The 23,809-nt window shown below is 38.5% G+C and overlaps 1 protein-coding gene across 3 annotated transcripts in view; it reads left to right on the top strand.

The window, feature by feature from the left end:
• Positions 1-709: 709 nt before the first annotated feature.
• The window catches only part of stag1a (STAG1 cohesin complex component a), a 56,204-nt gene continuing 33,104 nt past the window's right edge, over positions 710-23,809 (top strand). For all 3 annotated transcript variants that reach the window (XM_059353301.1, XM_059353303.1, XM_059353300.1), the window contains exon 1: positions 710-865. The gene's annotated coding sequence lies outside the window, so the exon portion shown is untranslated. The remainder of the gene's footprint in view (positions 866-23,809) is intronic.

Genomic DNA, 23,809 nt, shown 5'->3' with positions numbered 1-23,809 from the left:
ATTTTTAAAATGTGAATTTTCTTTCTACAATGAAAACTATTACTATTTTCAATTTACATGCAAATAGACTGTTTTGTAGTTTTATTATTTATTATTTTTTCTGCTGTTTTTGTGTGTATAAATGGTAAGAAGAAAAAAATGAAACATTTCCATAGACACTTGTGTCTTTTGTTTGTATTTTTGATTTCCTGGCAGCTTTATACTTTCTGATAAAAATCTGACTGATAGCCAAGTTTGTGTCAAGAAAAAGGAGCCATGCATGTGCTGTAAGGACAGACTGAAAGATGCTGAACACAGACAGAAATAAATGCATAGAAAGTTGACAAATTTGAACCAAAATCTCCTGGACTTCAGAGGTTTAAGTAATCAAACCAGACAGGAAGATCGAAGGTGAGCACACTCTCTACATGTGTGGTGGACACTAATTCTAATATACCCCCATCATGATGCTTTGGATGTAGTGTTTTTATTAGACAGTTTTGTAATAAATAATAACTGAATGGAGAGAGAGATAGAGAGAGGTGGGGGAGTCTCTCTGCTCCTGTGCGCGTCCCCGTGAGTGTTGTGCTGGCGGGGTCTTGCGGTCCCTCCCTTCCCATGCTCGCACCCCCCTGGAGGCGCGTGTCCGCCGCGGCCCGGTGTGTCCGCCAGGGGGCAGTTGTGTGTCGGTCTGAGGCTGCGCCGCTCCCGCTGCATCACAGAGAGGAAAATACCACCAGATGGCGGTTTAGGATTGCTGCTCTTCTCTCAAGGCGCGGTTCCGCTCGCACGGCCAATTTTCAATATTAAAATACGCACGATATTAAAACGATAATCGATTTATTGTTTCGGAAGGCGATAATCGATTCGGAGATGTTCGTTAAAGGTGAGTGCCTTGTGTTTTTGTCGTGTTTTGTGCGGTGGGAAGGGAGACGGAGCACAGATTAAAGATGGTGGACACAGACAGGGAAGACTGGTTGGTTGGGGGATGGGCGTTAGCGGCTAACGGAGGTGAATGTGCTTTCTCTCTCTTCCTCAGTTACATTATAGCCTAGCAGAGCCATTAGCTTGCGAGCTAGCTCCCAAAATTTCGGCAAGACAACTTGCTAGAGGGGGCAGGTGGTTGTCGCAGCGCCGGCCTGTTTATCAACCAATTTCCATCCGGCTCTTGAGTTTGGCTTGTCAACAAATAAAGAGCCATGCGGTGTGACGTGTTTTCTTGCTCTTTGCAAGGCAGGAATCAGAGCATCACCTTCTCTCATTTGCACAGCCGTATTATGATCGTACGTTACAGTATTGCCCCTAACGCCGTGCTTTCCTTTGGTTGCTCATGAACGCAAATGTGCCACATTGTTGTTGACTTTGTTATTATCAACCCCTGGCAGTTTTTGCACACTCAAGACATGCACAATGTGATATATTCCTAGTAGCTACTTTTTCTTGTGTCAACATCAGCATCCCAGCTCCTTCTTGCCTTCAAGTTTTCAGAGTAGTGGTGACTTTTTCACACGGCTAATGAACGTGTTGCTTTTTAATGAATGACAGCACTTGAATGCTTTTAATAAAATACGTTTGCAAGTGTGGATAGCCGTGCATGTTAAACAACATTATTATGGCGCTTCTTCTATCCCCCATTCCCGCCCCCTTCTGTGCGGGAAGCAGGCAACACTGAGCGGGGAAACATGAGTCACATTAGGGGGGATGGGCTCCACCAGCCAGCCCTTCATGTCTAAACAAGCTCCAGTTCTGGCCGTCCCTCCCCTCCTACACTGACCTATGTGCAGCTCACCCTGTGCAGAGCAGTTAGGGATAGTTGATAGTGGGTCAGGGTGCCTGCTGGCAGTGTGCATGATTCTCAGATTGTTGCATAACTGCTTTGTTTACAGTCAGCCATGTGATTTTCCATGCAGGCTGTCTTGGACTGCTATCTGCAGCCCGCTTGCCTGCCAACTTATCTTCCATTATCACTCAATGTTTCCACTCCATACTGCACAACCCACATTTCATTTATCCTGCAGAAGTTAAACACATTAGACATTGTGAAAGTTGCATTTGCATGTTTTTATAACATTCATTATGGTTATCTAGAAATGGTTTTGACCCTGGTCATGCTATTTACATTTTCTTGAAATAAATGGCTGCAAAATAGATATGTTTCATCTGTAAGTTAGAGTATTGGAAGTGGCAAACATTTTCATAGCCATATTCTGAAATCGGGGTGTCACAATTTTCTGAACACAATTTGATTAGACTTTTGGGTTTAAGTTCACGCATCAATCAACTTTCGATTTAAACTTTTTAATCAGCTAATAAGTCTTGATTCGTGTGATTTGATGGTCCTTTTTTTCTGGAAAGTATCACAAGAAGTCAGCAAATATTGTTTTCAATCATTGAAATTAAAAACTAATTAACTAACTGATTTAGTTGCAATTCATAATTTTAATTGTGGCAGCTCTATTCTAAAAGCACATGTCAAATTTAACCTCCTCAAAATTGTATGGGCTTTACCAAATATATAATCCTCTCTCATGATGCATATAATTCTTTATCACAATATCATATATCGTATGTTCACACATGCATATATCGTGACAAAGAAACCCTTTTATTTAATTTTATTTATACAATAAACTGATATGAATGTACATTTTTTGCATCAAGTGTATTCATGAAAAAAACCCAACAACAATCATATGAAAATTAAATGTTGCCATAAACAGTCATGTTCATTGATTTGCAGTATTGCCCAATATGGTCCAATACACAGGCATAGCAATTTTTTGATGGTGACAAATACACAATGACAAAACATTCAGTGCAGTGTAAGTAGTGTAAATATTGATAAAACAAATGCACATTCGTAGTAATTCCGCATTGTTGACTCTGTAGCCTAGGTTATATCTTTTTGATGCGCTATCATGCAATTTCTTCCCAACCCTCTTATCTACTCTGACCTCATACCAGACCCCTTTTACATTGCCTTAAACTGCATAAGTTGAAGACGGTTTAAAATATGTTTTTTCATTTGAGCAGTTATGTCCTCGGTGTTTGTCAACATGCCCTCCAGCAATAATTATGGGAAAAATCTGAATGAAGCTTTTATTTATTTAGTTATTTATTTCCTCCTCCTACAGTTCAGTACAGCAAGGCAACTACTGTTGGACTTGATTGCTAAAACAGGTCCTGTTTTATTGCCATTTTTGGTCAGTTGCGCAGCGCTGCTAACTGTGTGTTACTGTCAGTCTTTCCAAATGTAACATTTATTTGGCCTACCCAAAGAAATCTCCCCCTCCCTCCAAATAATATTTTTGGATTATTTATGTCTTAAATGTTTGCATAGACACAGAACTGAAAGTGGTGCTGGAATTGCATGAATGGTGAAGTCATGTACATTGGTATGAGCTGGAAGTAGACATCCACAGACAACTTGATCTTTTATTGCACCCTCAGGATCCTTTCATGTGATGTGTATAATGTCATTTGAGATCGCTCTTTCTTTCTCTGTCACACACATGAACTGTGACCTTTGCTCCCCTACCAGGAAAGCGTCACATCAGGCCTAATGTTGTGATGCCAGAGCACAGTTATGTGTATTATAGACAATAATAGACATCTATTATAAAGGAACACAGTTTTCGTTGGCTCCGAAATTGTTGCTTTAGCTATTTCCATGTTAACGGGAACTCATGTAGTTGGTGTGATACCAAACAGAAGTCCCCTGTGGGTTTGCTTGTATTGAAGAATTAACTCTTTGGACAATATACTCACACATGGCTTTATCCCAAGAAGAAAAAACACAAAGTGAGAATAAATATTCAGGTAAACACCAACCTGTCCTTGCCTTTGGGCTTTAGAGTGAAACAGTTTGAAGCTGACATGCAGTGGCACTTCTTCACAGATTTCTAAAGGTGTCTGATGTGAAGAACATGTCATTGCATAAACCTTTAGATAACATTGAGGGTTAACAGAAATGGTGACTACTCCCTCCTCCTTTCTCTATCCCTTCAATTGCTTGGCTCTGTGCCCTGGCTCTTCCCATAATAAGCCTATAAAGGAGTGAAAATCACATAATGGTTCTTATAAGTAGTACACATACTTTAGTTTGTTGTCATTTTAAACCTAATATTAGGTAATAAAATGTATTCATATTGAAAATTAATAATAATAATAATAACTTTATTTATATAGCACCTTTCAAAAACAAGTTACAAGGTGCTGTACAACAGAAATAAAACATATCAAATACAATTTACTGGCAACAACAAAATAAAACAGCAAGAAGAAATTACATAAAAAAACAAAAAAAATTTAAAATCACCAATCACAACAAGGTAATCATACAACAATAATAAAAGGAAATTAAGAGAAGGCCAATCGATAAAAGTGAGATTTATTGAAGCCACTGAGCTCACTGGTTTCAGGCAAGTTATGCTACCAAAAGCTAATGGTTTGTCCATGTGTTACATTGAAAATTTACTGTCTAAGCAAAGCAAGATACTGTATGTCTTTAATAAAAAAGGTATAAAAAGTATTGTTTAAGACAATGAATTAAATTGGACAGAATTGACCTGGATTCTGTACGATGAATCGTGTCATATAGTTGTTACTAAGCTGGAGGCTCTCACCTCCCAAGTTCAGTGTGCTTTTTTGTTTGAGCCATATGCTTATAATGATACAGCTCAGCAGATTATGTAATGGGTTTGACATTTGTCAGAGCCTATTACACGGCGACCTTGATTCAAGATGTCGGCAGTAGAATATTTCCTGCTCGTATTGTTGTCCAGCCTTTGGCGGTTTTCAGCACAGTCAGAGGAATGTCAAATATCACTGACATCTGCCCTTATTGGTCTGTTGAAATCTCAGTTTATTAAATGTATTAAGCTTAAAACTCATTGAAAGATATAATTTTAACCAGATTTAGGCAGACATATGTTGGTGCACTTGGTCCAATGTCTTGAAGACATTTGACCCTATGGTTTATTGGTGTGATAATGCTATAGAATAGCATTTACACTGTAAACTCTAGATATTTTCCCAGTAAAATATGGTGCTAAAGTAGTGTCATTACTTGTTTTTTTTATTTTTAAGGAAAATCTGCTCATTTCAATATGCAAGCCGGCCTGCATAATGCTTTGTAAGATAGTTTTGTCACCCATGGCTGATTTAAGGCGTTCCTTGTGATGTGGTTTCCTGTTGTGTAATTAGCTGCATTGCTGTTTTCAGATCTGTCACTTTTTTATGCAGGGCAATTCAGGTCAAGTCAGGAATAAGACTGCTGTTGAGCCGCGCTGAGTTTGTTTACTTAACTGAAGGCTGTTGGAGTGAGGTCCAGCAATAGTTCAGAGCATTTTCTCCTTTAAAAAAAGAATATAAGCATGTGTACCTCTGTTGTTAAGCAGTAGTGTACAAGCAAATATAAATAGATAAAGATTTCCTACAGGTGGTAGAACTCATTGAAAACACCAAAACATCAAGTGTTTGGATGTTGAATGAAGTGCTTGAAACTGTAAAAACAGGTGATACATTTTGAAACATGAAACATGAGTTGATAGCTAAAACCCAGCTGCCCTATTTACTATTCGTGTTAGGCAGAAATACTTGTTTTGCCTGTAACACAAGATCTGTAAGACCACAGTGCATATGTAATGCATGTATGCGCATGTTTCATGTTCATCATACGTGCTAATTATCACAATTGAAACTACATCTTTCCAATAAAAAAACAAAAGGTTTTGTCCCAGCGGGCAGGTGGGTTTTCAAGAGGTTAATTGCACACTCTTCTGTAGAATGCTACCACCAAACATTAAATTTACTCTAGTAAAGAAGTTAAATTAATCAGTATACCACACTGTTTTTACTGGATACAAATGTATAATATACTACAGTGCTTGAAAAGCCAGAAAATACATTTTGAAAAGTGCTTGAATTTGACTTTGGAAATGTTGTGTGAACCTTGAAAATGATTGAAAATACCAACTTAACTTTGAACACCACGCTTCAGTTCTTTCTTGCATTTCTGAAAGACAAATTTAATTGTTGACATAGCTTTCACAGTGTTACTTGCCGATTAATTGGCAACACGTACACAATATTATTTAATTGCAGCCTCATTAAACAACCATTAATGTGATGTCACCTATTGATTCTGACCTTTTTTTAAAGCCATTACACATACACAGAAAATCAGGCACCATTAAGTAAATTATTGATCGTTTGGAAGCAATGCCAAAGTGTGAAGAGCTGCTGGTCATAGGGTAACTTTCATCAACTATTACTATTGTGCATTTGGGGGTATGATACGCAACAATAATGAAACTGTTTCTTTAAATTCAAGTAATGCTATCTAATACCATGCATCGATGGTACATAAGTTATTAAGTACATGGTGGCAGCATAAAACAAGCTTGGCAATCATCTAGTACAACCCCCAAGCCCTCTGTAATTCAAAAAGGACAACAAGGTTACAGCAGCAGCTGGTGACCACAGCATGCATACTGGCTGGGAAGTAGATGTTTATTCACACTTATTAAAACAGATTACATGGATTTCCTGCTATACCACAAGAGCTTTCATTGTAAGTGCTAATGCGTGCTAGCTGTGCTTTACAGATGGTCCGGGGCTGAAAAACTACCAGTGATGTTGTAATGCAAAATATTACTGAGTATGGTGGAACTTGCCAGGCTGATTGGAAAGGAAAATTGCATGTTGTCAGATGAAATAGTAAGCCAGTGTTGACATATTGATGGGTCAGATAACTTGATGACAGCTGATTCATGAGGGGGACAAGATTTGCAGTTGAGGACGTTTGTTCAAAGCTATTCCGCTGTCAGGTTAAGCAGTAATGAGAAGAGGTGCGTCATGTCAAGAGTGTGTTTCTTAGAGGTTGGTGATCTCTCTCTGGTATTACTGCACGGCCCAATGGTTTCTCGGCTGAGCAAGCTGCTTTTACCTGCAGCTGACGCACAAGAGTTTGCTGATACAGGCAGCTAGGCTACCATCACTGTTAGTAGTTTTATAACGAGTCAAGAATGAGAAACAATACCAAGGCTTTACCTTCCAATGTCAAAGCACTTCTTTTTCAGCCCACTGTGTGCACTTATAATATAATGCTACTTTAATGCAATTGTGAGTCTCAACATTTTGAGCTGATCCTTGGTTGCTTGCACAGGTTTACATAAAATTACAAACTTAAATGCTGTCTGAGGTGGTTTGTAGTCTGTTTTTTCAACAGCCCCGTATTTAGGCTGATCAAACATATCTTACTCCTCTGGCCTTAGCAATATGTGGTTGACTAGCCCTGTGTTTTCCTTGGAGACAAAAAGTGGAGGAGAATTTTATATTCTATATTTCTTCGGTTTAATGGTGGCGCCCACTTAGTTTTGCATTAGTTTAAAGTGATGCTAATCAGTCTACTTACACAGAGACCTTATGTTAAACCACCTTTCAAATCTCATATAAAACAGTAATGTCAGCATTGTATCTCTGGTTTGACAGTAGCACCTGCTCGGGCTGGACAATATGGGCCAAAAGTCATATCCCCATATATTTAGGCTGAATATCTAATATAAGATAATAGCTAATACGGTATATATCCTGATATTATATTCGCAAAGTGAGAGCAAATGTTCAGTCAAAGTCAAAACCAAATATGACATGTCACAAGTAGTTTAATTGAAACCGATTCTTTTAGTGAACATAAATACTGTACTAAATAAATACTATAACAGAGGTACCTTTGTTTTTTTTAAATCATAGCTCCACAAAATGCACATTTAAATACAAAATATCTTTAAAAAATAGCCTATGAAATTAAATAGGCCAATCTTTTTCTGAAATAATTATATTTATTGTTTTGTAATGAACATTACAGAATAACTAAATATGACAAACCCTAGTAAGGGCAGCATTTATATATAAAGAAAAACAATTGAACCATATCGATATATGGGTTATGGTCTAATTCCATATCACATTAAAAAATATATAGATATATTTTTTATAACGATATATCGCCCAGTCCTAGCACCTGCCCACCAACAAATGTGTGTAGAAAGACACAGTCGACTTGTGGGTTGTATTTCATATGGACCTGTGGACCAGGGCGCAATGTTTCCAGTGCAATCCAACCATGTCGAGTCACCAGGGCAGGAATTGGTTTACATAAGAGGCATTGGCGGCAATGACATCAACCCATCCAACTTATCTTGAAACAAGGACCAACGAGTCTTACGCATACGTGAGTCAGATGGTGGAGCAAACCCCTGTGGTGCAATGAAAGTGAGGGCCGGTGCACTACTGGTCCATCTGGTCCACACCTTCAGGGAGGTGAAGCATAAGCATGTGCATACGGACCTGAAAAAATTTAAACTATGCTTGGGCATGATAAAGTCTGTGGATGCTCATATTGGCATGTTTTCATACTAAAGGAGCTTTACACACAACTGGCTTGTGAAAATGCTTGGTTTTTCTTGTATTTACTTTTTCTCACTTTTTCTCCACCTTTACCTGCGCTCATAGAAGCCTATAATAAATCGCACAATGGCTCAGTGGGTTGTAAATCCGTTGTAACACAGCACAAAAATAAACAAGGTAATTACTGTCATTCTGGATTAGGTTTGTGATAATGTGTTAATTTGGTGTCTCTGCCCCTTGTTCAAGCTGACTGCAACCACAAACTTTCCTCTCACTGGCAGCATAATGAATGAAAAATTGCTGTGTTATTTCCATCGCTTGAAAAACATCCAATTAAAGTGCTTTTTTAAATATATATATATATAAATAACGGAATGAAATCACTGCTTTTATTAGCCCACTTGCATCAGAAATTTGATGTTGTTTCTGGAAGTGCTTTTCGGCATGAAAACAGCTCGTATTTTATTTACAAAATAAGTCGTATTAGATTGTAAGATTATAAGTGGCATATTTTCTAACCCTTTATTACAGGATGTTTGGATGGATGTTTTGGTTCGTGTCATTAGCCTTCAGCTGTGAGGAGGACAGTGAGGAAGTGTTGCTCCCGCCTGTGTTGGGATTTCTGGCTCTGTTGAAACTGACAGCAGTTCATTTTTTTTACATCAGTGCTGTAAAATGGAGCTTTGTAGACTGGAACACCTTATTAAAGACTGAGCCTCAGACAGGCGGCTCAAAGGAAAGATTGCAACCAGGGCTTCACGCACATTGAACGCAGGGGAGAGTTTAAGTGGTAGGAACAGTGAGCCATTGTGTGAACGACATACTCTGTACATTCACATATTTGTAAAGAAGATATTTAACTGTCAACACATTTAAGAAATGTATGAGAAAAGACTCTTATGAGCTATTTTAGTTGTTATCATTATATTTCTCAAAACAAATGTACCTGTAGTTGTACCAGGCATTAAAATGAACAAGAAGTTGAAGAAAACAAGGGTGGTCAAATTTTTCTCATGACTATATATATATATATGTATATATATATATATATATATATATATATATATATATATATATATAAAATTGTTTCTACAGCTAATAAAGTAATGTAGAAATGTAAACAGTAAAATATTGCAGAGCGCCTTGGTAGCCAAGTGGTTACAGGTCATGTTGCAGGTTCGATTCCAGTCTTGGGACCTTTGTTGTTGTAGGTCATACCCCTCTCTCTTTACCCCATTTGTAGTCTGCCCAGACACTGTCAAAAATAATAAATGATGGAATTAGAAAATAAAAACTGATAAAAGAACAGTGAAATAGTTTAAACTGAGGATAACAGGAAATGAAAACATGAATACAGAGGGCTGCAAAAGTAGATATACAGTAATGGAAAAAAAAACTTTTTTTATTGATCATACAAACATATCAATAACAACATATTAATCCCTCAAATGTTCAAACTATTTGCCCCTGCCATTCACACATCCTACTGTATACCTACTTTTGCAGCCCCCTGAATTATAATATATAGAATCCAATGGAAGAAATGATAAAAGAGGTAGTTTTTAGGTAGTTTTTAAATTTTACAGCTAAAGATATCATCACTTTGAGCTGTCTTCACATCCCGTGGTTTCCTAATTTCTGGCTGGAAAGAATGTGTCTTGGAGCGTTGGTCAACACTGTGGTAGAGAAGTGAAAGTCTTGGATTTGCATAGACATCGATTGAGATATGTGAATTGTATCTGTGCAGTGCATAGTTGGTTTTTTTTATGAATGGAACAGAGCGGTTATGTTGCATTATTGATTTCTTTTGGGGTCATTAAAGAGTTGCCTCCAATTGCAAAGGTAGAGATTGATACCCTGCTTATAGAGTCTCCAAGGGTTGATGTCTGGGGGATATTACACATTCTCATCTCGGCTTCTGTGGGTTTTGACTAGTTATATGGTGATTTACGTACGCTCAGAGCTGCCAGATCTAAAATTGGCACCAGACCAGACCTGCAAATCCTTTAGGTGTCATTTTATAAAGGCAAGGTTAACAACCAGCTTCAAGCAAGAGCAAATACCTCCTCCTCTGCGTCGGCTGTGGCAGTGAGTGTGTCTCGACGGTCAGTGTTATTGTACACACTCTTACTTAATATTGATTCGCTGGCCTGTGCCAAGTCAATTCTGTGGCTGTACAGAGTGGAAATGAAGTGGTCGCAAAAAGACTGAAACATTTCAGCAAAGTGAGCTACTAGACAGGACTTTTTAACGATTTGGAAACTGCAATGTGCCAAATATTTATGAGTATTGGAAACTTTTTTTCATCCATGTCAACAAAACAAATTGATAGTTTCACAAAAGCATAAAATCGAGACTTGGAAAAGTATTTTAGAGCACAAATAGGACTCATGACTAGAAAGTTGATGCTGTGACAATGCTGTTATCTCTAGTGTACATGTTTCCCGTGGATTTCAGCCGAGTTCTCCTGGAAGTGGAGATGTGGCGGGCTGGAATTGTTCACCACACTGCCCTGAGACATCATTAGTTTGTATCATTCATACCCCATCTGCTCTTTCGGCCTGTGCGAAGGGGATTAAGGGGTTTCCCTGCCTGCACTGGCTGACTCCGACAGATTATTTACTCGTAAACCTCTTTCCTTATTCCCAACTGACTGAGTATTATGCTGCTCACACTATCCACATGTAAACCAAACAGTCGAGCACAGTTTCTGACAAAGCCACTGCCAACAGCCTCCTCAAACTGTTTTCAGTTGTAGTCAAGGTTAGACTTACCTTGTCTGAACACTGTGGCTGATTGATGTTTATAGTGTCCAGACAAAATTACTATTTCACTGATTAATCATCAAACTGCGTGTACGACTATTGCGATTTCATTGATTTGATCCAGTAAGAGTGAAATTCATTCAATACAAAAAAATGGAAAATTTGTTTATGGCAAATTTGCTTGTGAAAGATGGGACGTGTAGCCTGCATGTTGTGTTTATGTAAAAAAAGATGAGTCAAGAATGTGCTAATAGTTCGTGTTAGTTGTTTATACAGTTTTGTGAGACAGAAAAACCATTCTGAAACCAGAACGGCATGTAGCTGCCTGTTGCTAATCACAGGACATTGATTGGTCAGAACTTCAAGTTGTGCGACTCAAACAAATTACTTGGAGCCTGGCAAGATGGAATTCAGATCTTTTAATCCTGCGATTCTTGCATGAAATTGTGATATCGTGAGAATCCAGCTGCTGTGCATGCCTGCACGGTTGTGTACTGGTTAGATCTCTGCCCGTTCGACTCCGGCCTGTGACTTCTGTGTGGAGTTTGCATGTTTTTCCTGTGTCAGCATGGGTTCTCTCTGGGTCGTCCAGCTTCCTCCTACAGTCCAGAGACATGCAGCTTAGGTTTAGGTTTAGTTTTGTAAGTTCGGATAATTGGTTAAGGATAATGAATGAAAGGATATAACCCATCCTTTTTACACACCAGTGGGCAGCACATTTAGGTTAGGTGCCTTGATCAACAGCACTTCAGTGGTTGACCTCTTAGTCCTGGGATTCGAACCAGCGACCCTCTGGTTACAAGCCCAATTCTCTAACTTCTATGAGACTTTGCTGGGAGGAGAGCGGAATTACTGGGTTTATAAGATGGTGAAAATACGTGCATCTAAATCCCAAGGTGAGGTCTTAAAAATGGTTGTTTTGTCCTGCCAACCATCCAACAGCCAATGATCTCAAATTTATCAGGTAAAAGGTAAAATAAATAAAAAGCATGTAAGAAGCTGGGACCGAAGAAATTCTGACATTTTTGTTTACAACATGACCCAAGATACTAATCAGTGATATAACCACTGGTGATTGTTTCAAGGAACATCTAATATTATTAGATGTAATCATTTAATGTCAAATGTAATGATAGAATCTCGCACAATTTCTTAAAATGTCTTATTCTTTGTGAGAAACAGTGAAAAAACATGTATTCTATTAACAATGTTATGAATAGAGAGAAAACACTTTGAAGTTGTAACGCATGCAAGTTTTGTATTCACAGTACATTTTATGAATGCCAGAAGTGATAAATCAAACGTGACTCATGACATTTCTTGAAAACTGACTAATTGCTTCATGGAGTGTGTCCCTGCACCTCTCTGAAGTAATGATCTGTTTGCTGTGTGTGTTTTCTGAAATGCTCAAACAGCCCCCAGTAGACACAACACTGTTGTGCGTTTCTCAGCGGGAGAGTTTCGTCTCGACATGTTACTGAATGTACCTCTCACTGTGAATCCAGCATGCTGCAGTTTTCTTTTTAAAATGTTCCTCCTTCTCTTTGTCTTGCCATTTGTGTCTGACACCTGGCTGGGATTTACATACACTAGCTCCTTGAAGCGCAGTTTTAAAACAACCATCTGCTTCAGTCAGAGCTCAGTAGCCACTTCTTCTGATTTCCTCACCCTCACTCTGTATCTGGGCGGTCACTATTCCCCTCAGCTGTCTGTACATTATTGCTGCATAACAGTTGTTTTTTTTTTGCATTGACATCTGCCTGCTCAGATTAGAAAGCTTCTCCCGCTCTTGTGAAATCTTTGACGTGCCGCTAGATCATTAGGAAGTAATAATGGGTGTTAGGAGTAATGGCCTTCGCAAGGGGTGTGTGTGTGTCAGTCTGCGTGTGTGTTTATGAGTGGTTGTCCTCCCTCTTTCTCCCTCTCTATTAGAAGTGAATGTGAGGCAGACTGAAAATGTGGGCCAAGGTGAGAGAGGGAGCCCAGACAGATGAGAGAAGAACAAATGAGTCTCTTTTTCTTTTTCTGCCCCACTCCCTCTCCTGCTGCTCTCCCCCTCTGTGCTGCTGTCACACTTTCTCCCCCACTTCCCCTCCCTCCTCACCCTCCACTACCAACCCCACCACCACCACCACCACACCACCATACCACCATCACCACTTCTCACGGCTCCATTTTGCGTCAGCTGCAGCCGAGCAGGCAGCCATTGCACAGAAAGGGGGAGAAATAGAGCTTGTTCTCTGCCTCCGTCTCTTTTATGCTTTTCTATAGCCTTGCCCTTTTTCTCTTATGATCTATTTATCCTTTATTCACAGAGGTAGTTCTCAGGAGATTAAGGGGGGGAAAAAAATCCATTTTTCAACAGAGATCTTATCAGTTTGTGCAGTTCACACAGCATCCTTCCCCTCCCCTCCTCTTTGCTAAGATCAAGCTTTGTGCGCTGCAGAGATCGAGCGTACAGTAGTTTGTGGCAATAACAGATGGTTGTGCATGTGTGTTTGTGTGTGTGTGTGTGCGTGTGTGCAGGAACATGACTATGTGTCTGAGTCTGTGACTCTCCGTGTCGGATGGGTAATCTCCCGTGTGACATAATCATAATCTGGTTAAACCAGACGGCCACAGTCGGCCTCAAGGCTGCTCCACATTATAAGGCCAAGGCTCTTTGGTCTCAGTATGTATGGAGGTTGGCAGAAAGATAAAGTACGATTATTGTCTCGGTGGTTCAGCTTGTAGCAGTGGCCCAGTGCGGCCGATTGTGGTTCAAGCTGTGCTCTGGTTGGCCTTCATTGTGGAGAGGTTTGAGAGCTCACAGATTCTTTTGATTCTTTATATGTGGTTATTTTTATTTTTATGACATTTGTGATTTTTGTTTTGATTTCTATAAGGCAGGACATGGAATTCCACTCAATTGGAACAAAAAACATGAAATCATTCAGAGGTGGGAACATTTTGTCACACCTCAATTCATCGCATGAAATCAGATTAACTTTAGGGCTGCAGACGATTATTTTGATTATCGGTTAATTTGCTGTTTACTTCATCCATTAATTGTTGATCTTTTTAACAAAACAGTGCTAAAATCGACTCGGGTATATTGGACTTACATTCCCTAGATAGACACAAACAGAACTCAATGCTAATGTTGCTCCCTATCTGGTGAATATGTTCATAAGCGACTGTTGCAGGTTAACCACATTCATTTCACATAGTGATAGCATATTAAGAAATCGGTTATTGCTGCAGAACTCCAGCAGCACAGCTACAAACTGAAGGTCTGTCTCTGAAGCTGCCTTACACTGTCCTGACAGGGAAGTGTCCTGCTAGCAGGGAGTGAGGTGAAGGGACCACAGAGTGCACTAGCTCGCTTATTCTTGCCACATTTTGGTCTGATAAACAGAGAGAGAGAGAGCGAGAGTGGGGCAGGGAGGGGCTGAGTGACCAATGTGCTGCCTGCAGCGCTACAATTACCGTACATAATATTTTATTATTTTTCAAAAGTTTCAAAAAGTCATTTTTTTGTAGCTGTCATTTTTGTTAGCAAAATGTAGTATTTTATTTGAGTTTTTTTGTAAGGGAGACATTTGAAGCTTCATTCGGAAACCTCAATAGAAGCTTAAAATGTAACACTACTAACTGCTTCAGCTCTGGTGCAATCAAGTGTAAACAAATACTATTTTTATTATACTACTCAGTGTTGGAATGTAACTAAGTACATTTACTCAAGTACTATACTTAAGTACAAATTTGAGGTTCTTCTACTTTACTTGAGTATTTCCATTTTATGTAACTTTATACTTCTAATTCACAAAATTGAGGCAAATATTATTTATATATATATATATATATATATTTTACTCCACTACATGTAGCTGACAGCTTAAGTTACTTTTCAGGTTGAGATTTAACATTTAAAAAAAAAAAAGAAAATAAAGTTTAAAGTGATTAGACATTTATTTTTAATTAAACCACATAACAGTATATTAAGTCGTTAAAATTAGCCCTATCTTTTACATATATATTTTAACACTGCTTACATGTGAACAATGAACCAATAAACACAATGAACCAATACAAATAATCTAATAATATATTTATGACCTGCATAATGAGTACTTTTACTTTTTTTTCCTTTTCAGCACATTTTGATGCTGATACTTTTGTACTTTTACTTAAGTCAGTTTTGAATTCAGGACTTTTACTTGTCGTGGAGTAATTTCACAGTGTTATATTAGTACTTTTACTCAAGTAACATATCTGAATACTTTTACCACCATTGATACTACTTTGTCTCTGCACTTTCAGTTTGTGGTGCTTGTGAAGAGGTCGAGCATGTACATGCTTATTTTTCCCTCCTGGAAGTCACCTCAGGATCAGTGATAACACATTCTGCACCTTTGGCGTCTCACATCCTGCCATAAACAAATTAGTGTTACATACAGTATTTGCCAGGAATGAGCAGAGAGCAGAATGCATTTGTGGCAGCAGGATGATTTCAGTCGCAGAAAATACAGTTTTTATTGTTGAGACTGTCGAGTTTAACGAGGCACCCTTATGCTATACACTGTTGTAAAGTGGTTGATGTGGTGCTTGTGGGGATCAGTAAAGTGCACACAATATAATTTAACAGCAGTATGGATGATCACCCATGGCTTACATAATCACTCATCCCCATGTCTGCATAGTGTCAGTTTTAACTACATGTCTTTGAATTGTGCAGGTGAAGGGCATGTTTTTCACTTTCTAATTTTTGTCTGGGGTTGAAATCACTTCATTGCCATTTTAATTTAGGTTGGATGCTTCATCAGGCCAAATTGTAGCTCTCTCTGCTCTGCAAGGCGTCATGCAGTTTTAAAGCTATTGTTAATACATGATGTAAAGCCTTTGGTCTGCTGAGTCACAAGAACGCCTGAACTTCCTGTTTGTTGTCTGTTATTGCTGCAGCATGTACAGATCGTGCAGGTTACTGCCTGCCGTTGTCATCCTCTGTTTCAGGTTTTGTTTTTTCATAGGCGGATCAGTTGTGTCTGATCCTCCAGCGTAGCTCTACTTGTTTGGTTTGCATCTGTCTTGATATTTCTTCCCTGACTGCCTTTGTCTCAAATGTTTTGCACTGACTGGCAGACACTTTTCTCTGAAGCAATTTCCCATTTGTAGCGCTCACGCTGACATCGGTACAGTGGCAAAGGTCTGAAGCAATTGTCATCAGATTAACTTTAAGGCTGCAGCAGCTCAAGGTGAAACATGGAGAAAGAGAGACTAAATGCAAGCCTTAAACCACCTACTAAGACCACTAATACTTGCATTATCTATTTTCTTGTCTCTTATACATAAAATAAGTTAAATGAAGGAAATGCTCTGCTCCTTTCAGACCAGTCTATAAAAATGTTCCCTTGATGTTCAACCAGAGCCAGAGAAGTTGCAAAACCTCTTACAATAATGATTAGATTAACAGTCTCTTCATGTATAGCTGGTGTTCATGCCAACTGTTGAGATGATGAAAACAATATTCATTAAAATGCTTTAGATATAGCATGCAAACCAATAGGGATTAACTTAACTTTAATGTCCTGTCATTCAATGCTTCTGCACTGTTTTGCTGTTGTATAGCAGGTGGCAGAATTTGCTTTCTGTACCACAAATGCCAGGTAACAATAACAACAGGTAGCCTAAATGAAGCCAGGAAAAAAGGTGTGTTACTCGTAAACACCAGCGGCTAAACTCCTTAGGCCGTATTCACATGAGATCCACCAGTACAGCGGCTAATCCCATTCATTTGTGAGCCTTAAGACTCTACCAGACAGTATGACTTGATTGGTCTTACAGACAGGACCTTACCAGTCATGTCAGTAAATGCACTGTGAAATCTATACTATTTAAGTTGAGGCACTTTGCTGGTTATATTGGTGTAAGCAATACCCTGGTCATTTGACTTAAGTGGTCTTGTTTCATTCTGTGGTTTGAAATCACACACATTCACAAGAAAAGGTCCCTTTGTCTTCTCCTAACACTCCACAAAAAAGGCCCCATGCTAGTAGTACTGTGTATTCATCACCATAAAAAATACTCCCTTTCTCTTACTTTGTAGTGTGAATAAGACATTTCCTGCAGACTGTCACACATTTCAGGCATTTCCCAATTAAAAAGGATTCATGTAATATCAGGCTGGTTGAAAAATTGGGCTGCTGTACCATAACGGCTTTTCTCACAAATGTATCTGCCTTTTCCTTTTTAAAATTAGTGAATCGTCAGTATCTGATCCTCTCTATGATTTCCCCCCTTTCTCCTCCAACGTATTTTGTAGATCTGTTGCAATCAGATGCAAGCATGTAGAATTAGCAGTACCCTTTCTGATGCAGCAGGGCATAGCTGGTGCTCAGCATGACGGGCGGAAAGGTCTCGGATGAAGTATGAAATATTTAAAGTTGGCATGTTTTACTAATCGTACAGTTCCATGGACTCCAACGGCCCTGCAGCCCCAGAATGTTAAAACTGAGCAGCTTATTCAGAGTTGAACTGCTGACTGGATGTTGGCCACTCGCCACTCTTCTAGAGTGTTGTAGAAGAGAAAAGTCCTCAGATTTACCAGTTTACCTCTAGTGGTTTGTGATTACAGGCAATATATGTAAGCACATAAGTACATCACATGTCAGTTAGAACCACTGGTTGCCAATCACTGTGCTGCTAAGCCATTTCTGAGAGTGCTTTTCCCTTAATTATATTTGCGTAGCAGCTTACAGCTCCTTGCAGAGTCTTACAGGCAAAATAAATGTGACCTTGGCCAGTTTATTGAATTAGATCCATAATAGACAAGCTGAGTTTGGCTGATGGAAGAAAATATTTTTTTTTTGAGGTTGTCAGTTTTGATTGCCTTCTCAATTTTGCACAGCTGAACCTGATTTAAATTCACGTCTTTACGTTACATTGGCAGCTTGATGTAATTAATGATCAGTTGACAATCAGCCATTCTATTAGCTCACACAGTTGTTCAATCACCCATAACTAGAGCTGAATATTGGACATTATCAGTCGTTATTTTTGTCTTTGTTGACGAATACATTTTTGATTAGATTAAGTTGATGCTTGTCGTGCAATTGGTGGAAAAGATTCATACACATATTGTATGATTGTTAAGTAGTAGATAAAACCTGCTCACCTTGCAGAAATATCCCCCTGATGACACCGTCAAGCTAGATGATGAAAAACTTAAAAACAATTTTTTAAAAATGCATTGGTTCAAAATATTGATGTTGACGCATTTTTGTCATTGACGTCAGCAATTATGCCGACTAATCACAGCAGCCCTACCAGACACAGTAGATTCAGGTTGACTATAAGGAAAGATTTACTTGTTGTTTGTTTGCTTTGTTGAATTTTGTGTACAACAGATAAAGAAAATGTGGTAATGTTATACTTATACAACCCTGATTCCAAAAAAGTTGGAAAGTTGTTTAAAACGTAAATAAAAGAATGAGATCATTTTAAAATCCTTATGATACCCGCATATTCAATTGAAAACTGTTTATTTTATGTTTGTGATAAACTTTTGTTTTTGTAAATATACACTCTGAATTTGATGCATTCATTTTTTATTTACATTTCACGCAGTGTCACCACGTTTTTACTCGGGGCTGTGAATAGTTTCAGCAAAAATGTGTTAAATACAAGTATGAAATTTAACTAGAAGTTAAAACTTTGTCTGTATTTGACAAATGTGGCTTCACAGAATAGTTAGTTGGCCTGGGGTGTTTTAATGGTCCTATACAGTGCATTAATACTGGAAATATTGCATGAACCCAACATTTAGAGACAAATGTATATTATTTTCAACATTAAACATTACATTAATTGGCAAGAAATGTGAAGAAACAACTGGAGAATAAAGTTTTGTGAAGCATCATTGTGCTGCATGTAAAAATCTCAGTTCACACAGTGTTGTAAAGGAGCTGAGGTAATTATCAGTGTAAGCTGTGAGGAAACTGGCTCTTCCTGAATTGTTCTGCAGCTCAGAACTACACACGCAGCTGTCTGACTTGATTGCAGGCTATCCGTCTTACTTTCAGCCACTGTGATTTACTTTACGACACATGCTGAAGATGTCTGGAGGGCGGGTGGTTTTTAACACTACTTACATTCTTTCTCTCTTGTAGAAAACAGCTAATTCACCTCTGCCAGACATCATCAATCACTTTAAGGATTTTTTTATCAACTTTTTTTTCACACAGTTTATTCACACTCTGCTAGAGCTTTTCCTTCCCACACCTACACAAATACACAGTCAAAGGGCTGAAAGCAGGCTATAAGGCATTTGCTGAGTTCTCTCTGCTTTCAGGTCACTGTGTCACTTTGACCTCCCGTCCAGAGGATTTAACGTTCTCATTTTCCAGTCATGGGATGATCCCTCAGGTCAGCAGGTCCAGCAAGTTTCAAGTTAATTGAATCCATTTAAATCCATCCGGGTTAGACTACTCTGCTACCCTAGAGCGCCCAGCTATGCCCCTGACACCGCTGAAGGCATAAACCACAGATGAATAAAGAGCAGAGACTCTGCCTCTTCTTCCTTGCAACATCCTAACGCTGTCATAAAGTGTGGTGGTAAAAGTACATCGAGCAGAGACCACAGTCTGCCGGGGAGAAACGGCGATAACGCAGCACGGTTTACAGTTACAGATAACAGCTGAGGCGGATGTGGGTCAAATTCTCCACAAGCCAAAAGCGTCAAGATAAATCGCTTTTCGAGAAAATAATGAAAGTGGTAAATGGCTGTTGAGCAGATAATGACTTCATTTTAGGTCTGTACTGGGCATGTTGCTACGGAAACCAACCTTGTAAGGACGAGTGCTTTGCAGGGGTTAATAATTTCTAATGTTTGAGCCTGCCAAATGATCGCACAGGCCACTTCTGAATGAAGCCTCACAGAACGAGAAAAAGAGGTGTAAAAGTTAATCCACTTCAGCCTGAGCTCGATGCAACATCAGCTGTGCAAGTCAGCAGCTACAGGGCGAAGAGACTGAGAGACAAAGTTAAGCAGCTTCAGCTTGTGCCAGTCAGTTAGATCTCTGCAGGGCAGTAAATGTGCTGATCCTATGACTGTAATATAAAGAAATAATTAAATCTCCCCAGTGTCATCTAGTTAAATTTTTCTTCTGTCTACTACACTCTACTAAGCACTGAATTGATTTAATTATGGACTTATCAACAGTTCATTTAGTATCATAGTGGCTTTAACTCTTACTCATCTTTTTTTCCCTTTGAGGACATACATTTGCTTTAATTCTGAATTCCTGTTCACAGTCATCCCCCTAAATAGCTTCTTTATGTCACATTAAGTGTCCCTGTTGCCTGTCTGTTTGAAGAGCTGAAGTGAGGGAACACACTCCCTGTGGCATGTAGTTGCATTGGTACTTGTGTGTGGCTGAGCTCTTCACTAAAAAAGGCTCTTAAGAATAAAAAAATGGGCAGATACATTGAGCATTGGGGGTAATGATGCATGGAATTGTGGTAGACATGAAGGGGAAATATTTCTTAGCTGAATGGTTGATGGCTGAAAGTTACCGTTTTATTTTATCCATTGCCAAAGTGTTAGGGTAGTATCTGATAAACTATTACCTAAATAATTAAATCTGGGGATTTCTGTCCCAGTAGAACAGGAGTTAGAGCACATTTTGCTCCTATAGTATTTCCCAATGAAACTGAATATTTGGGATCTACAGTTGCAATAACAATGTGTATGTGAACCCTTTGTATTTACCTAGTTTTCTGCATTAATTTGTCATAAAATGTGACCTGCTCTGCATCTAAGTCCGAGGAATAGACTTGTAAATAGCAAACTCAAAAAGTTTGAGTGTTTTTTACAGGTCATATTATCTCTACACCTCACTCAAATCTCATTTCATTGTTCAGACTCCAAGTTTGTTAATTCCAATTAGCTCTTAATGGAGTCATTAGCCAAAGGGTTCAGTTACTTTTTCCACCATCGCTATGCATGTTTAATGGATATACTAATTAAAGATATTAAATATCATAATTGTTTGTGTGGTATAAGGTTAAACACATTGTGTTTGTCTATATCTGGGACTAAGATGCAGATCAGATCACATTTTATGACAAATTAATGCACAAAACTAGGTAATTTTATAGGGTTCAAATACTTTGTCTTTCAACTGTAAATCAAAGCCTGCATTTGTAAGCTTTGCCAATTTTCAACCGGCTCTGCGTCACTGCAGCACGGACAGATGAAAGGTGCCTGGCCTCCCTCCACATGGCAACCAGAAAGACAGACTGACTCTAGCTGGCAGGTAAGTGGCACAGAGGTAGGCCAGGTATTGTTCATCTGCATGGACTGCCCACGCTGTAGTGGGGCAGAGCCGGTTGAAAATTGGCAACATTTTCTGAGATCAACTCGACCTCAGCCACATTGTTTTGGAACTAAAAAAAACACATTTTATATCTCTCTACATTAGAGGTTGGAATCACCAGAGGCTCCATGATACGATTTTATCCGGATACTTGAGTCACAATACGATATTATTGCGATTTTAAGCATGTTGCGATATGGTGAGTATTGCGATACAATATATTGCGATTTAACTGTTTAACTGCATTTTGTGTCCACAAAATGATTAAATTTGATCAATAATTGTTTTTTCAAAAATTCTCAGTCTATTCATCTCACTTCAGTCTTTTTATTTGTCCATAATGAGTCAAACCCACAGACTGACCAACAAAGTATATATATAACTATTAATCCCACAATGGGGAAATTCAACTTCTGCATTTAACCCATCCTTTTTAACAAAAAAGGTATTCAGTCAAACTGAACTAACTGATATCAAACATGTATGGACGACAACAACTGCAGCGTTTTATCAAACATTCATCAACTTAAAGCTTCACTGCTGTGATTTAAAAAAAATAAAACACCCAAAGTCTCATTTGAATTGATTAACTTTTGTAAACGCTCCTGTGTACAGGATGAGTCATCAAATATTTTTAAAACTGTCTTGAAGGAAAAAACAGTGATTTTGATGTTAAAACACTGTTACAGATTTTTGACATATTTGGCTTGTCATAAAAATCAATAAAGAATATACAGGGAAAAGGACAAGGACTGGGTGAATGTATTTTTCATTTCATTAGTCTTTAGGATAGTCAGCATTTTGTGTACAGGACCCAGGTTGAGTAAATGTTTTCTCCCAGCTTCCCTCTAAGACTCTTAGAGATGCTGCCAAGGAAAGTGCTAAATTGTTCTGAAATGGGTCATACGGGAACCACAGATGATCATTTCCATATAATTATTATTAACTATCTTCTGGCTCTTGAAGCTTTTGAGTCCATTCCTGGAGAAATTCTGACACTGAGAATGCTTGCATCTTACCCTGCTACCCCACAGCTTGAATACATTTCATTTGCTTTTTGGGAAACTAATTAGGACTTCCTTTCATGCCCTTATTTACAAATGATGCTTCTTCAGTATGGCATACTCTGATGAAATGCCCTGTTTTATCTCTGCTGCACTTGTTTTGTTAGTCATGTGCTTTTTTCCTGCATTCGTAATGATCCTGTTGGGATTCCTGTTGGGATTACTGTGTCTTCTTGCAGAGCAGAGCAGGTGTCACCTTATTTTTATCCTCAAACCATTTATCACCTTATATGTGTCGTAAAATCCTCTTGTTGTTTTAAAGGCTTTAAATAATTAAAAGGGAAATGCACAATATCAAGTGGAACACACTGTCAGATAGGGCTGCTAATAATTTATCGATTAGTTCACAGATTATTTTCTCAATTATTTAGTCTATAAAATCTAAGAAAACAGTAAAAAAATTACTCAAAGTCCAAGGCATGTCTTCTAAAGTCTTGATTTGTCAGTCCAAAACCCAAATATATTCAGTTTAATATGATATAAAAACAGTTGGAACGTTGAAACCAAATTTTCTGCCGTTTCTACATGAAACATTACATGATCAAAATATTCAGTGTCAACGATTATTTTTCTGTTGATCTGTTAATCGATCAGTTTACAGATTGTTTCAGCCATTGTGCCATAGTGTCAGAGATCTTTCTACCAATGTTATTTTTTTAATATACCAATTCCCATATTGATTTCTGACCAGTCTTCTGTGTGATAAATAAAGTAGACCTGTCAGGAAGTCGCGCCTTGGACAGAGCTTGAATCACTTTGTCTTTTGCACCGGCACTACACTGATGTTTTGTTTTGTGCCGACTCCCTACCTGAGGCAAACAAACACTGTAAAAACAGTCTTAATTATGCATTGTAGCTTAATTAACATGACAATAAAAGCATTGACTTGCAAACAGCTGGTGACTGTTTGACAAAACACACTGCAAGCCTTCTTCTGTGTTTGGCCTTTAAACACTAGTACAGTGAATACAATGTATAACTTACTTAGTGGATTTACAGCGTGCGGATACATGCATCTCTGTTGGTTTCTCTCAAGATATTTATATAGCCAATCTACAAGTAATTTTCATATAAATAACCATTATACAAGGCTTTTTCTTCTCTGAATTAATTCACCTTTCTCATTTTGTGTTGATTTTTTGTGTCTGTTTTTACTGCTTTGTTCTGTCCTAATCCCATTTCATACATTTACATATTCCTCTCATAGGTAGCCCCAGTGGGAAGCGTTAATACC

Source organism: Centropristis striata, chromosome 16 (genome assembly GCF_030273125.1).
Source record: "Centropristis striata isolate RG_2023a ecotype Rhode Island chromosome 16, C.striata_1.0, whole genome shotgun sequence".
Classification (NCBI taxonomy): Eukaryota; Metazoa; Chordata; class Actinopteri; order Perciformes; family Serranidae; genus Centropristis; species Centropristis striata.
The sequence above is the reverse complement of the archived record's forward strand: the minus strand, read 5'-3'. Positions and strand labels throughout refer to the sequence as shown.